The following is a 5,102-nucleotide window of genomic DNA, read 5'->3' on the forward strand; positions in this document are numbered from 1 at the left end:
TTATTACCAAACTGCTTTATTTACTGTAGTTTTGAGTAAACCTTGAAATAAGACAGTGTATATCTCCAACTTTATTCCTTTCTTTATAAATTTGGCCTTTCTATGTCCTTTGCATTTTCTTATATATTTAAGAATTACTGCATACATTACTAAAACAATGTTATAATGTAAGAGGACTGCATTGAACCCATACATTAATTTGGGGATATCTGACATTTGAAAAATATTGACTCTTCTGCTCTGTATATATTGTATCTCAAATTATTTAGGCCTTCTTTAATTTTCTTTAGTAATATTTTGTAGTTTTCAGGACAATCATCTTCCATATATGTTAAATTTATTTCTAAGATTTTTTGATGATAAGGCTAATTGTTTTTTTAAAAATATTTTTAATAAACTTTATTTTTTAAATTTTAGAATCATTTTATATTACAAAATTATTGTGAAGATTATACAAAGAATTCCCATTTACCCTTCACTGTTTTTCTATTTTTAACATCTTCTGTTACTATATTAGTCACAAATAATGAACTGATACTGATAGATTATTACTATATATTAATAAATGCTTTAAAAGGTATATACTTTATTAAGATTTTCTCATTTTTTTAGCCAATGCTCTTTTTTTCTGTTCAGGATTCTGTCCACGATACCATATTACATTTAGGAGTAATGTAGTCTTAGGTTTCTCTTTGTTGTTAAAGTTTCTTAGACTTTCTTTGTTTTTGATGAACTTAGGAGTTTTGAGGAAAATTGGTAATATATCCTGTAGAATGTTTTTCATTTGGGATTTGCCTGATGGTTTTCTCATACTTAGATTGAGAGGATGTGTTTTTTGGGGAAGAGCACATAAAGAGACATAAAGTGCCACGGTCATCATGTTTTATACATTGATATGCCTTATCACTGTTGGTGTTAACTTTCATCACCTGGTTTCAGGTAATGTCATACCTTCTTTTTTGTACACTTATTGTACACTTTCTCTTTTTTTCCTCTCATTCTGTACTATTGGTAGATAGTCACATTTATGGCCAAGGAGTGAGGTGTAATACTCCACCTCCTTAAGGGCAGAGTAAGTACATACATTATTTGTAATTATCGTGAATAGAAAATGTATTTATATTCTCACATTTATTTATTTATTTAATCAATTCTTGTTTACCAATACGGATACATGGATATTTTGTAATTTGGATTATAATTGAAAACAATTTTATTAATTATGTTGCTCAAATTGTTAAAGATTTGGCCATTGAGAACTCTTTCAATTGGCTCCTGTGTCCTTTTGAAATGCCTTCATTACTGTGAGTATATTCTTTGTTTGAGATTTTTCTTATATTCTGGCACTAGAAGGTACTCTAGACTTATCTTGCGTATCTCTTATCCAGTTTTAGAATCAACTGTTTCTTCAAGGAGCACTGGGTCTCTTTCATGGTTTTAGAAACCAAGATCTGAACACTAGGTGTGCTCATTAATACCAGGCTATCATTCCTTCTAGGCCTTCTCAGCTGGAGATGTAAAGAGCAATATACATTTATACTAACCTGTGTTTCTCTCTCTCTCTCTAATCTCTATTTCTATCTCTATCTCTATATATCTATCTGCATATCTATATCCTCTATATCTATATCTATCTACATCATCTATATCTATATCTATAACTCTATCTATCTATATATGTATATATATTTCTGTGTAATAATCTATATTTATGTAACAGTAAATTTGAGTTCATATTGATGTTTCCAACTTTAATGTATTACTTCATATATCATCCTTTCGATCTCCCTTCTCTATCTGTAACTTTCTACTCAACATTAAGAAACCTGGTTTTGACCATCATCATCCTTTTATTTAATCACTCAGTTCTAGTAGACATGTATAATTGTTTCAGAATTGTTAACCTGTATTTCCATGGGAAATAACTTTATCAACTGCAATGCAAGTCTTATATACAGTTCCTTTTGCTTTTAGTCTCATAAATTTTACTCATTTTCAAAGGTACTTAGGTCAGCATCTTATTCTTCCAGCTCCTTCGATAAGGTTATTTCATAAGTTGTATATACATTTATATTCTCTTGTAAAAATTTGCATACCATAACATTTGCTCTTTGTATTGTAAAGTTATACACATTTTGACAAATGTGTAGTAGTCATCATTACAATATCATATGGAATAGTTTCATCACCCTAATGAAATTCCTTGGGTATTACCTATTCAATTCTTTTCTATATTAACCATTTGTCCAGTGAATTTGCTATACTTGCTTATTATTTATAGACATTTTTTCGTTCATTCTTAGGATTTTCTACATAGACAATCTTGCCATCTATAAATCAGAGACATCTATACATAGAGTTTTATTTCTTCATTTCTAATTTATATACTTTTTATTTCCTTTTACTTTTTTCTCTCACCAGCAAGGACTTCCAGTATTGTGTTGAACTGGAGTGGTAAGAGAGGACATCTTTTCCTTGATCTTTGGTTAGCCTTCTTACAGTATTTTTTCCCTTGATTTTGAAGTAAAGCATCCATTTTCTCACTATTAAGTATGATGATACTTGAAAGTTTTTTGGTAGATGTTCTTTATCAAATTGAGGAAGTTCTCTGTATTACTGCTTTTCTGAAAATTCCTTTTTAAAATCATGAATAGATATTGGAGATATGTCATTTTCTTTTTCTGTGCCAATTCAGTGATCATATGGCTTTTCTTCTTTAGTCTCTTGATGTGGTGGCTTACATTGATTTTGATTTTAAATGTTGAATCAGTCTTGCATGCCTGCAACATCTTTTATTCCGTCTTTTTAAAGAGTAGTTTCAAGTTTACAGCAAAATTAAGAAAGGTACAGAGATTTCCCATATACGTACTGATCCCACACCTACATAGCCTCCACTATTATCAACATCCCCTACCAGAGTGATGCATTTGTTACAATTAATGAATGTTTTAAAAAATTAATTTCCTACTGTTTGTTACTAGTATATGTAAATATAAATGATTATTATGCATAAAGTTCTTGCTAGGCATGGTAGTATGGGACCATAAAAATGACTGTTTAAATTGTAACTTTGCAAAGCAATCTTAACAATCAATGATAAATATTAAATTTATATCCTCACAAAAAAACATATTCTTTCAGCACCAGAAATGTCCTTTGGAATACAGCAGATGGGTTCATTTGGAATTACTCCGAGGCTGGGACACACATCTCTTTGGTTGAAGTTAGGTAACCTGGAAGGGCAGAGATCATGGTCAGGTGGTCCAACTTGGGCATGGAAAACACACCCTTTGGGCATAAAGACAAGTCACAGGGGATGTTAAGGGTCATGATCCTGTCTGAGAGTCACTAGGACTTCAGAGAGTCAAGACCCTGGACCACACGGAGGGCCAGTTGTCTAGTTATTTCATTGTTTGCGTGTGAGTGACTACTATCGTGAAGAAATGCAGTGTCCAAGAGAAGGCAAATTGCTCAAGAATCCTTTGTCAGATGCATTCGACTTGAAATGAGAGCCTAGAACAGAAAACTGCTAGTAACCAGTAACCAGTTGTATTTTTTCATTTATAAGGAGATAAATCTGTCTGTAATTCAGGCCACTGACTCCCTCTCCTAAGTCTCTAGTCTTTTATGAGCTTTAAGATTAAGGACAGGGAAAAAAGGTAGAAGAGCCCACCATCATATAGTGTGGGTGCTAAAATCTAATATCGCAGAGAACATCAGAATCTTTCAGAAACATTTCAGGACAAATAGATATATGATAATACCTGGAAGAATCACTAGAATTTTTTTCCCCTTATAGGCATGAGACACAACTACATTCACCATTTTAGTCAGAATTGCTAGAAATTTAAATGTTGATTTCAACTTATGAATGCTGGCAGACAGTAGTTAACACAGGAGCCTCAATTCTAATAACACCGCTAGACTGACCCATCAGAGGGGGAAAGAAAGCTGCTGAACTCAGAGAGCAAAAATTACTTCCTTAGACTGATTCTATTTGGGCACAGCCTGTTGTATTAGAAAAATTCCCCTCCTGAATTGCAGGGATGTCTGAGAGATTAATGTTTGCTAGCTCTGGGCCAAACTCCTGGGAAGTTTGCCAGCCCTAAAGTTCTGTGGCTGATACAAAAACTAGAATGAATATGAAAAAACTTACAGGAAATCGTGAAGACTGGACAAACTGGGATAATGACAGGAAAGTTAAAATGAAGGAAAGTTTAACTAGGGGAAAAAACATCTGCAAGATAAAGGAGAAGCGGGAAATATCATTAGGAAGACATTGTGTGAACAAGGCCTGTGTTTGGGGACCACTGTCCTTTAGAGATCTGGAGTATCTGTTCTCACCCCTCCAGCACATAGCCTCTGAGTTCTCAAACACACAGTGAAGAAGTGCTTATCTCAAAATTACTTAAGCAAACAAACAGACAAACTCTCTACTATTCCGATTGGCACCCTGCCATCAGGCTTCTCTGAGTCTGCTCAGACAAGAAGAGAAAAAGCCCAGAGCACAACACTGCCTCCCTAAATAGTTGTTTGATGAAAAGAGAAGGAACCCCTAACATTTCTAAGTCAAGTGGACACCAGAGCTCTGGAAACTGAATTTTGGTTCACTTCATGGAATTGCTATTTCTTCAGCAGCAACCAAATAAAGTTAGTGCATTTGAGCTTGCTCACTAACACCAGCTCATGGCCTTTTAGTGATGGATGGATCGAATCAGAGTTTGTTGCAGGCTGGAATACTGATGGGAAAGATGTATCTACACAATAATCACAGCATTTAACAGGAAGCCTGGACTTCCGGGAAGAAGGGATCATAGAAATGGGAAGTGACAATGAACTGCTTCCCTTTTCCTACTTCAACTTTAGCATATAAATACATATTTATACCTGGATGATACACTTTCTGAGACAGTGGAAAAAAATAGTAACTTAACTACTATCTGTTTCACTCCTGAGAGGCAATGGCCAACCAAAATTGACCAGACTTAGACATAATACACTTTAAAAAAGCAAATGAGTATTTGGGGACAGGTAGAATGACAACCCCTCTTTTTATTCTTATCCCAGATATGTGGTGTGAGCCCCTAAATCAAGGGGCTGAA

The sequence above is a fragment of the Pteropus vampyrus genome, unplaced genomic scaffold (genome assembly GCF_000151845.1).
Source record: "Pteropus vampyrus isolate Shadow unplaced genomic scaffold, Pvam_2.0 Scaffold54, whole genome shotgun sequence".
Taxonomy (NCBI): domain Eukaryota; kingdom Metazoa; phylum Chordata; class Mammalia; order Chiroptera; family Pteropodidae; genus Pteropus; species Pteropus vampyrus.